At 43.3% G+C, this 11,970-nt stretch overlaps 1 long non-coding RNA gene across 1 annotated transcript; it reads right to left on the reverse strand.

Annotated features, from left to right (window-relative positions):
• Positions 1–3,887: 3,887 nt before the first annotated feature.
• On the reverse strand, positions 3,888–11,960 carry LOC121829416 (uncharacterized). The gene is made up of 3 exons (XR_013042231.1): positions 11,690–11,960; positions 7,485–7,619; positions 3,888–4,115 (listed from the first exon to the last, which is right to left on the reverse strand). It is a non-coding gene; the product is annotated as an uncharacterized LOC121829416 (long non-coding RNA).
• Positions 11,961–11,970: the final 10 nt, after the last annotated feature.

Consider the following 11,970-nt stretch of genomic DNA (forward strand, 5'->3'; position numbering starts at 1 on the left):
TCATCTGATTTAATCATATGCATAACAACTATACATAGGAATAAAATGTCAATGGGGAATTCTTTCTGGAAGTTCACTGAGAGGACTTAGTTTGCTTTATTGTTAATGTATCCCAAACCAGTTCAAGCCTGATCTGCTCCTACCTTCTGTACCTGGACACAAACTGGAATATGGATGAACAGGATTTGTATAACTTTGGTAATTGTTAGGGAGAGGAAGAACTTATTTTACTGTTCAGAGAGGGGTGTGCATGTAGCCCAATGTAGATGGGGGTCATAGGTGGTTAGATGCATTGTTTAGAAAAGAATATATGGTACATAGCACATGCGGGTCAGGGTCCTAGGTTAGCAAGTGCCTTGCTAGAAGGTAGGTCTGGGTATAGTGTAAGCCAAGTGAAGCTCTAGAATGATAATATAAATCCATTCCCTTTATCTGCATCAAAACTACCTCTGAATTAAAACCAGTAAATTATGGAGTGTGCTGTCAGCTTCTAGAAAGGTGGTTCTCAACCTTCCTAATGCTGCAACCCTTTAATATAGTTCTTCATGGTGTCGTGACCCCCAATCATAAAATTATTTTTGTTGCTACTCATGATTGCATTTTTGCTACTGTTATGAATCCAATATAAATATCTATATTTTCCAATGGTCTTAGGTGACCCCTGTGAAAAGGTCATTTGGCCCCCCCAAAAGGGTCATGACCACAGGTTGAGAACCACTGCTCTAGAACTCAAGCATCAAAAATGCCAGCTCTTTGTTCACTAAGAGTGTAGAGTCCAGATGTATGGAGAGGTGAGTAACAGTGACAGATACAATAATCCCACCATTCCTGAAGTGTAGACAGGAGAATCTCAAATTTGAAGCCAGTCTGGACTATATGACAAAAACCCTACATCAAAGAGAAGGAAAGAAAGGAGGGAGAAAGGGAAGAAAGGAAGAGAAAAAAGAAAGCCAACTATAGGCGGAGTTTTTCATCCCACTGGCCAGCTCCCAAATAACCACACCGAGACTTTGTATTAATTATAAAGCTCAGCTGATACCTGTTACTAACTAGCTTTTACAACCTAAATTAACCCACATTTCTTATCTAACCTCTGCCACGTGGCAGTACCTTCTTTCAGCTTGGCATATTCATCTCCTGCTTCATCTGCATTTTGCTTGCAACTCCTCAGACTCTGCTGCTCTTCTTCCCACATCCTTCTAGTCTCGCTCTCCTGCCCAATCTCTTCCTGCCCAGCTATAGGCCAGTCAGCTCTTTACTAACCAGATAGTAATACATATTTACAGCGTACAAAGATTCTTCCACAGCAGCTAACCTGGGATATGTCTTAAGTAGAAGAGTGGTCACCTAGCATGTGATGCATGAGACCCTGGGTTTAATCCCCACTACAGACAGACAGAAAGACAAACAGAGAGCACACCTGTATAGCTCATATGTCCCAGAGAATACCAAGTATAAGTAGTCAACCAGATAGCCTTACAAACACCTACTCACATCATAGTGTCTAGGCTGGCTCATCCAGGGGCTGGGAGGTTGAGAAGTGACTAAATGGCATCTTTTTTTTTTTAAGATTCATTTATTATGTATACAGTGTTCTGCCTGCAGGCCAGAGGAGGGCTCCAGATCTCATTATAAATGGTTGTGAGCCACCATGTGGTTGCTGGGATTGAACTCAGGGCCTCTGGAAGAACAATAGCCAGTGCTCTTAACCTCTGAGCCATCTCTCCAGCCCCTAAATGGCATCTTTTTAAAATAGATTGACTAGAGCTAGATCTAGTTCAGTGGTAAAACATCTGCTCAGGATTTTGAGGCCATGGTTCCTTTTATCCCTGGCACTACTATCACTACACATAGCAAAGAGCTGACCATATCCAGTACCTGTTCACAAATGCCCATTCTCAAGGTACAGATTATCAAACACTATTAGGAAGAGTATGTTTATGGATTTTACTTTAAATAACAGAATCATGGGTCATCTTAGTTATTGTTCTATTGTTGTAAGGGAAATTATGGAAGAAAGTACTTAATTTGGGGGCTTGCTTATAATTTCAGAGAATTAGTTCATGATCATCATGGCAAGAGCCTGGCAGTAGGCAGGCAATCATGGTGCTGGAGCAGTAGGTGGGAGCTTACATCCTGATCTGTAAGCAGGAAGGAGTGTGTGTGTGTGTGTGTGTGTGTGAGAGAGAGAGAGAGAGAGAGAGAGAGAGAGAGAGAGAGACAGAGACAGAGACAGAGAGACAGAGAGAGAGAGAGACTGGGCCTAGCATGGGCTTTTGAAACCTCAAAGCCCATCCCCAGTGACACACCTCCTCCAACAAAGCCACGCCTCCTAATCCTTCCCAAACAGTTCTAACTAGGGACCAAGCATTCAAACATAGGAGCCTATGGAGGCCATTCTCCTTCAAACCACCACACAGACTAGCCATACTAAGAGTGAACAAACGTCTCTTAGCCTTCCTATGGAGCCTACTATTATAGGATTCCCTATTCCTGCGGGAACCAAGTGACAGGAGCCAAGAATGTCTTGTTAGCTAAAACAAAAGTTCTCAACCAGGCCAGAGTTTGGTTGTTCAGAGCATCTTCAGCAATGTCTGCAAACATTTTTGAAAACCTTGGGGAGCCATTCCCATCTCTCAGGTAGAAGCCAGGAATGCTACTAAGCTCCCCACAGTGTACACAAAGCCTTGACAAGCAAGAAGCATGAGCTTAGAAAGCCAGTAGTGCTCAGGTTGAGAAAGCTTAGCAACAGGAAATGTAATTAAAAATGTTTGAAAAGTCATAAGGATATCAGAACCCACCTGTAGTTTGACTTCATCCATTTGTTTACTAAAGTAAGATACCCCACTCCTGGTAACAATTTCTGTTTTAGTTAGGGTGATGAATGTTGTGGTGAAACACTATGACCAAAAAAGCAACTCGGGGAGCAACAGGTTTATTTTGCTTACACTTCCACATCACTGTTCATCATCCAAGGAAGTCAGGACAGGAACTCATCAAACGCATGAATCTGCAGGCAGGCTCTGATTCAGAGGCCGTGGAGAATTACTTGCTTGCTCCTTGTAAGCAACTTGCTTGTTCAACTTACTTTTTTTTTTTTTTTTTGGTTTTTGAAGACAGGGTCTCTCTGTGTAACAGTCATGGCTGCCCTGGAACTCACTCTGTAGACAAGGCTGACCTTGAACTCACAGAAATCTGCCCACCTCTGCCTCCCAAGTGCTGGGATTAAAGGCATGCGCCACCGTACTTGGCTTAACCCTCTTTTTTAAAAACAGAATACAAGACCACCAGCACAGCCTGATCTTATGGAAGAATTTCCTCAATTAAGGTTCCCTCCTCTCAGATGACATAAAAACTAGCTGGCACAAATGACCCCTTATCAACTTGGCACACAAACATGTTGATAGCTTATTAAGCATAACCTTTCCTTTCTTGTTATCCCCAAGATCTCATATTAATATTACATTATAAAAACTTTAAAAGTACCACAGTCTTTACAAATTTCAACACTTTACAAGTTCAGTCTCTTTAAAAATCCCAAGTCTCTATAAAGCTCCCAAAGCTCTTAACTCTGGGTTCCTGTAAATCAAAAATAAACTGAATACTTTCTTATCCAAAGAGAAAGAATCAGGGCCCAGTCAAAATCAAAGCAAAGCCAAGTTTTAACTGTGTAAATAACTCAGTGTCCAGTGTCCAGATCTTCTGGGCTCCTCCAAAGTGCTTGCCACGGTTCCTTTTCTAAATTAGAGAAATACTCTCACGTCTTTTTAAAAATCATCTTTTGTTATCATATATATATATGATAACAAATATATATATATATATATTTCTGTATGAAATTCCTGTACCTTACTTCCTCTCAGCTCCCCAGATCTACTTCAAGGTCTTTTTTTTTTTTTTTTTTTTTTTTGGTTTTTCGAGACAGGGTTTCTCTGTGTAGCTTTGCGCCTTTCCTGGAGCTCACTTGGTAGCCCAGGCTGGCCTCGAACTCACAGAGATCCGCCTGGCTCTGCCTCCCGAGTGCTGGGATTAAAGGCGTGCGCCACCACTGCCCGGCTACTTCAAGGTCTTAAAAATCAGCTCTTTAGTCCAAGGGCTCCACCTGGTGGTTCATCCTGGAAATAAGCAAAGTTTGAATTGTTTCATTTCTGTTTTTTAATTTTTAAACAATCGAAACATAATTATAGAAAAGTTACATGACACAAAAATATTTTCCTGAACAATTTAAGAGTAACTTTCTGAAATAATGTCCGTGATTCCCTCCAACAGTTTAGAGGGCATTGCTTATCAAGAAGAACATCTCAGCACTTCAGAGGCCAGCCTGGCTAAAGTCACTGTTTCAAAAAACAGGTGACAGCTCTGGAGAAATGACGTCCAAGGCTACCCTCTGGCTTCATGTACGCATACTCATGTACGCGCGCGCGCGCACACACACACACACACACACACACACACACACACACACACACACACATATTGCACATAAGGTATTCTATTATGATTTAACTACCAAATATTCTCAATTATCATACTCACTGCTTTTACTTTTATAATATGTGTAAAATAGCAAAGAATAGTTATGGCTGGGTATGGTGGCACACGCTTTTAATCCCAGCACTCACTCAGGAGGCAAAAGCAGCCGGATCTCTGTGAGTTCAAGGCCAGCCTGGTCTACAAAGAGAATTCCAGAATAGTCAGGGCTGTTACACAGAGAAATCCTATCTAGAAAAAAACAAAAACAAAAACAAACAAACGTGGTCACTGGCAAGATTATCAGTGGATAAAGTGCTTGCCGCCAAATCTGATGACCTGAGCTAGGTCCCCAGGATTCTCTTGGTGGAAGAGAGCCGACTCCCAAAAGTTGTCCTGTGACTGCCATATATGTGCCACAGTGGCTGCACACAGAAAATAAATTAATTTTCATCATTACTTGTTTCATAAATGATATTTTGATCATGTTTTCTCCTCCCCCAATCCCTCCCTACCTCCTTACCCACCGAACTTCGTGTTCTCTCTCCCAAAAGAAAAAACACAAACAAAACAACAGTAAGAGAAAATGCCAAAACGAAACAAAAAAGCATACGTGTGGGTGCACACGCACGCACATGTGTGCATTTACACACACACACACACACACAAACACACCATGGACCTCTGTTTTAGTTATTGTTCTATTGCTATGAGGAGACAACCTGGCCACGGCAACTTTCAGAAGAAAGCATTTAACTGGGAGCTTGTTTGCAGTCTCAGAGGGTTAGTCCATTTTCATCCTGGTGGGGAGTGTGCTGGCAGGCAGGCTGGCATGCACTGGAGTGGTAACTGCGAGCTCATTTCTGATCTGCACGTTGCAGCCAGAGAGAGAGTGACTGATTAAGACTAGGCCTGGTGTGGACTTTTGAAACCACAAAGCCCAACTCAAGTGACACACCTCCTCCAACAAGGCCACCACTGTCGGGGGATATTAAATCACACTTCGAACCCTGAGTTTCCATTGGCATTGGTTATATAAAATTAGTCTTGGGTCAGGAGGCTGCGTTTGCAACTGGTTGACAAGAAGTAATCATAGAGCATCAGAGGGCATCCAGGAGAGATAGAGAGACACAGGAAGTAGGTCCTGAGTGGCTCAGCTTTTTCTGGGTTTGCCAAGCAGAAGCAAGGGTCTTTGGGAGACTCCAGCAAGGAGGGAAGGTTAGCTAATTGTGACCCAGCCTCTCTGAGCTCAAAGCCTTTGAATCTTGAGTCTTATTTATAAATAAAGCAATAGAGATTTAGTTAAAGCTACCTTTAGCAGCAACAGCAGTCAGTGCCTGCAGCAACAGGATTCCCACCAGGCTGCAGCCTGAGGGGCCAGGCTGCTGCTAGAGAAGCAGGCCGGTAACTGTGGAGTTGCAGTTGCTGGCTGAAATAGCAGGAGATTAGGGCACAGCCACTAACCTTCATCATAGCCGAAGTTAACACACAACTAATCCTTCCTAAACAGTACCACTAACTGGGTACCAAACATGCAAACATATGAGCCTATGGGGGTCATTTCATTCAAACCACCACAGGTTCATTTTGTGTTGGCCAGTTACTCCAGGACGTGGGGCCTGGCCTGGATCATGGTTTGTGTAATGAATGATAAGGCTAGTGCAGGAGGCCTTGGCAGGTTTTGGAGCCAAGGTGCCCCTCAGCGGGTGAGAGGCACAGCGGACAGTGGAAAGTTACTAACACCTGGCAAGTTTATTTTGGGGTTTGGGGAGAGGGGAGAGAAATGGAGGAAAGGAGAAAAGAAAGAGAAAGATATAGAAAGAGAGAGGGAGAGAGAGGTGCGCTGCCTCTGGCAAGGGGAGAGAGAGAGGTGGGGAGGGGTTTTTTCCTCTTAAGGGGGCTTTAATGTAAAGTGACATCAGGACACTGGGCTGGTCTCCAAGGGGCAGGTCAGAATACTAACAGTTCGATAGTCCATTGTATGGTGATATTTTATTTTGTACTAAAATGTTATTTGTATGTTAATAAATAAAGTTGCCCGGGGGTCAGAGCTATTAGCAAGCCATAGGAAAGCTGGGCGGTGGTGGTGGACGCCTTTAATCCCAGCACTTGGTAGGCAAAGCTAGTTAGATCTCTGTGTGTTCAGGGATACAGCCAGCGTTGGAGACACATGCCTTTAATCTCAATATCAACCATAGAAGACCTGGAGATCTGTACAGAAAGGCAGTGATGAGGCGGTCACGTGGTCGGGTTTACAACCAATGAGAAGGCAGAACCAAAAGTCTTTATAAAGACTTTAACACAGGAAGTAGCTCTCTTTCGGAGAGGTAGGACCACCGCAAGAGGAAGGGTAAGGTTTTAGCTCTTAGCTCTGACCTCTTGGCTTTCTTCTTTGCATTGGTTCTGTGTTTCTTATTTAATAAGACGGTTGGATACATCTACACCATTGGAGAAAACTGATTTTCACTTTGCCAATAGGTATAACTTGCAAATAGCTTCTTGGGTAGAGGTGGGACCTATTGTTCACTGCCCCCTTTCAATAATAGGACCCTGTCTAACTTGAACTTGGGCGTTCCTTGTGCATACTGCCACAGCCTCTGTGAGTTCATATGTGCATCATCCTATTACTCTTAGACTCTATCTGCCTCCTCTTCTGCATGGATCCCTGAGCCTTATAGGTTGAAGTTTGTGATGGATATTTTGGTTTTCAACTTGACTACATCTGGAAATAACTAAAACACACACACACACAAAATGGCTGAGCACACCTGTGACAAAATTTTGCTGAGTTAAATCATTTGAAGTGGGAAGAGCCACTTCTAATCTGGATCTATGAGGTGGGAAGACACACCTTTAGTGTAAACCTTGTGAGGTGTGAAGACTCATCTCTAATCTGGGTCACACCTTCTGCTGGAAGCCCATATAAAGAGCATGGAAGAAGGAAGCCCCTCTCTTTGCCTGCTTGCTCTACCCCTCGAGAGCCAGTCCATTCCTTCACCAGCATTAAAGCTTACTTCTTCTGGAATCCTGCATATACTGAAGAACATCGGAGACATCCAGCTTGTGAACCGAGCAACTCCTGGATTCTTGGAACTTCCACTCGTAGACAGCCACTGTTGGATTAGCTGGACCACAGCCTGTAACCGATTCTAATAAATCATATATATATATATATATATATATATATATATATATATATATATATATATAGAGAGAGAGAGAGAGAGAGAGAGAGAGAGAGAGTTCTATAAGTTCTTTTACTCTAGAGAACCCTGACTAATGCAGGGTTTGATAGAGACATCCCATTTAGGACTGAGTGCTCCAAAGGCCCTCACCCTCTGCACATTATTTTCCTGCTATGTTCCTTTAGCAGAAAAAATAGTAGGTTTTCCCTTACGCCCATGACCTCTCTAGTCTCAGACTCTTGGCCACTTTAGCAGTGTCAGGTATGGGTTTCAGCTCATGGAATGGAATCAAAATGGTGGGTTACTTCTGTAACATTTGCATTATAAACATGGGGCCACTTTGAACAAGGAGTCAACTACACGTAACCCTGGGCACTGGAGGTTTTACTTGGTGGCATAAGATATCTAGCTAGGGCACTGTTTCTCCCATTATGTGGTGACTCCATTTAATCCCTTTCATATACGTATATATTTTAGGAAGCTTCTACAGTAGTAGGTTCCATATGGTTTTTCAGAAGGCTGTTAGTGTTAGTTGTCCCTCCCCATGTTCCCGTTTTACCCTGCTCTCCCCCCACCCCCATTTAATCCCCTCTTCTAGTTTCCTCTTTGTCTCCCTATCACTCTATATTTACTCTATTTCCCCTTCCTTGAGAGATCCTCTCCTCCTGCTGGTCCCTTACCTAGTGGTAATGCAGAGTATAGCACACATATCCAAAGCTAAAATAAATAAATAAACTTTAAAAATTAGAACATGGACTCATCAATGAAAGATACTTTTACAAATGATTACACTAGACTAAACTTTATGGAAGGTCTCTAAAAGAAATTTTCAAACACGCCTGAAGCTTTAAAAAAATTAATAAATGTAAAGTGATACCATGTTTGGAAACTGGCATTCTCAGGATTGTAAGAATATTAATTTTTTTCCCATTTACCTTCAGGCTCAATATAGTACAAACCAAGGAATCTTTTATCGTTGCTGTTTTGGGTTGTTTTTTGTTTTTTTCAAGACAGGGTTTTTCTGTATAGCCCTAGTTATCCTGGAATTCAATCTGTAGACCAGACTGGCCTAGGACTCAGAGAGATCCACCTGCCTCTTCCTCCTGAGTGCTGGGATTAAAGGTGTGGGACACCAATGCCCAACACAAAGAATCTTTTCAGATATAAGATGTAGCTTATAAGACAAAAGTTTTATATTTAAAATCCATAAAGGACAAGAATAACCAATGTAATGAGAAAAAGTGAAGCTTGAATGTTCTTTTATAAAGCACCTATTATTAAAACAGTATGATAGTATGCAAGTAAACCCATGGAACAGAATGGCTAGTCCAAAAGCAGACCACCACAAGTTTGGACACTTGCTTTTTGACAAGAGTGGCTTTGGAGAGCAGTGTGGAAAAGATGGCCTTTGTATATGGTGCTGAGTCAACTTAATCTTCAGATGGGGAAAAAAGTATATCTTGCTCACTTCCTTCCTATATTGATTCCAGATTGATTCCCAGCAGACTGCATTAGTGAAGTGTGTCTTGGGGGGAATTTCCTGATAAATTTAATGGAAAAAATTCACCATGAATAAAGGTAACACTATCCCATGAACTGGGTTCATGGCCAAATTAAAAAAAGAGAAAGTGGCCGGGCGGTGGTGGCATACTCCTTTAATCCCAGCACTCGGGAGGCAGAGCCAGGTGGATCTCTGTGAGTTCGAGGCCAGCCTGGGCTACCAAGTGAGTTCCAGGAAAGGCGCAAAGCTACACAGAGAAACCCTGTCTCGAAAAAACCAAGAGAGAGAGAGAGAGAGAGAGAGAGAGAGAGAGAGAGAGAGAGAGAGAGAGAGAAAGTGAACTGGATACAGCATTCATCTCTCTCTACTTCCTGACTGCAGATGCGGTGTGATCAGCTGCCTCAAATGACTACAGCCATAATTTCTACATCATGACCACAATGATATATGTATATATATAATCGTAAACCAAAATGAACCTTTCTGTCACTAAGTTGCTTCTATTAGGTAAAAAGTATACTGCCTCAGAGTCTCTCGGTGCTGAAGCACACTGCATGATCTATCAGAACCAAAGACCAAGGCTAGGGAAAGGGCTCAGTAATGAAGGGGTCTTGCTGCACAAGCATGAGACCCTGATTTCAAGTCCCCAAGACCCACATAAAAAGTCAGGTGTTGTAGTGTGGGTCTATAACCCCAGTGCTGGGGGGAAAAATGGACATGGACACAGGAGGATCACTGAGGGGCTTGCTTGCTGCCAGCTTACTTCTAGGTTCAGTGAGAGACCTTGTCTCAAGGGAATAAGATACGGAGTGCTAGAGCAGGATACATACTCCCTCCTCTACCCCCCAGATGCCCACAGGTAGGTGCACCCACAAACACAAATTCATTTACTATACACACAATATATATATATATATATATATATATATATATATATATATATATATATATACACATATATATATGCAATGATCATAGCTGGGCATGTTGGTGCATGCACAGATTCATTTACCATACTAAATAAATAAATAAATAAATAAGCAAGCAATGATTATAGCTGGGCATGATGGTGCATGCCTTTAATCCCAGCACTCAAGAGGCAAAGGCAAGTGAATCTCTGAGTTCAAATCCAGCCTGTCTACAAAGCGAGTTCCAGGACAGCCAGGGCTACACAGAGAAACCCTGTCTTTAAAAAAGAAAAAAACCAGATTCAGCTGTATGGTGGTGAAACGATCCACATGAGATAGTTATTGACAATTGGAATAACTGAGCCAATTAGGAGTATCTAAGTCCCTTTATTAGTGTCTCTTGGTGCTGGACAAGATGGCGTTACCTTAGCCATTTCAGTAATACCTGTGTGTGACCACAGCAATTGGGAGGCTGAGTTGGGAGGATTGCAGTGACTTACAGGTCAGCCTGAGCTACAGTGTGAAACCCTGTCTTAGAATAACCAAAATCCGGGCTGGGGATGTGGCTCAGTGAGAAGAGTACTTGCCTCAGCATGCACAAAAAACTCAAGAGTCCATTCCCACCACTACATAAACTCAATCCAATAATCCTAGCACTTGGAGGTAAAGGCAGGAGGGTGAGATGTTCCCATGACTCAGCTGATAAGAGTGCATACAGCTCTTTCAGAGGACCTGAGTTCATTTCCAGCAACCACCTGTAACTCCAATTTCAGAGAACCTGGTGCCTCTGAACTCTGTGGGTATCTGCACCCATGTGCACAAAACCACACAGATACCCAGGTAATTTTTTAAATGATTTAAAGAATGCATTTCTGCTCTTGCAGAGGTCTGAAGTTCAGCTTGTAGTACCACATGTCCACAGGATCACAACGGCTAGCTCCAGGGAATCTCAGGCCAGATGCCTCCCCTGGCACCCACACAGGTGGTATATACACAAATTAATAAGCTATGATCAAAAATGAGCACATTAATTTGTGAAATTGGGCTTCCGGTCGTCTTTGGGGACAGGCCAAGGCTCTGCAGGTGTGTTGTGTTCACTCTGTTGGCAGTCATCAAATGTCAGGCTTCTGATGTGTGTACTAGCCTGCTCTTCATATGAATTTTGCTGCTGTTGTTTTGTTTTTTCAAGGCCGGGTTTCTCTGTGTAGCCCTGGTTGTCTTGGAACAATCTCAGAGATCCAGCCTCACAAGTGCTGGGATTAAAGGCATTCCCCGACACGCCAGGCCTACAACATGAATATCATTTAAGATTTATTTTATTTTTATGTATATACGTGTGTCTTTGTGATTGCGAGTGTCGGGGAGCCTAGAAAAGGGGCGACGAATCTCCTGAAGCTGTAGTTACAAGCAGTTGTGAGGCGCCCAACTGGGTACTGGGAATGTGAACTCAAGTCCTTTGCAAAAGCAGTAAGTGCTCGTAACCTCTAAGCCATCTCACCGGCTAGACCCTCCATACGAATACTTAAATGTCTAGAGGCCGCAAGCCCACCCTGAGGCTTTAAAGTGACAGACAGTACTAGATCGGATGTGGCCCATCTTAAGGCAGTCGAGCTGACTGGCCCAACCTTGTCTCTGCTGGAAGCCCAAGCCCTTGGGGACCCGAATCCCTGGAGCCTTCACGGAGTCTCCGCCCCCTTTTGCACCTCCCTCGAGGTGCACTGAAGTAAGAGAGAGAGAGAGAGAGAGTGCCTCTGGCGTGCTCTTATCTTTTGGCCACCAATGCCTGGAATCTGGGCTCTCCACGCCCCAGGAACGCTCCAGCCCAGAACCTAGAAGCCAAGACGACGATCGCAAAGCTCGGCGGCGGCGCCTTCTATTGCTTTAGCCTGGTGGCCGAGGCGCGCGC

This window comes from Peromyscus maniculatus, chromosome 1 (assembly GCF_049852395.1).
Source record: "Peromyscus maniculatus bairdii isolate BWxNUB_F1_BW_parent chromosome 1, HU_Pman_BW_mat_3.1, whole genome shotgun sequence".
Lineage (NCBI taxonomy): Eukaryota > Metazoa > Chordata > Mammalia > Rodentia > Cricetidae > Peromyscus > Peromyscus maniculatus.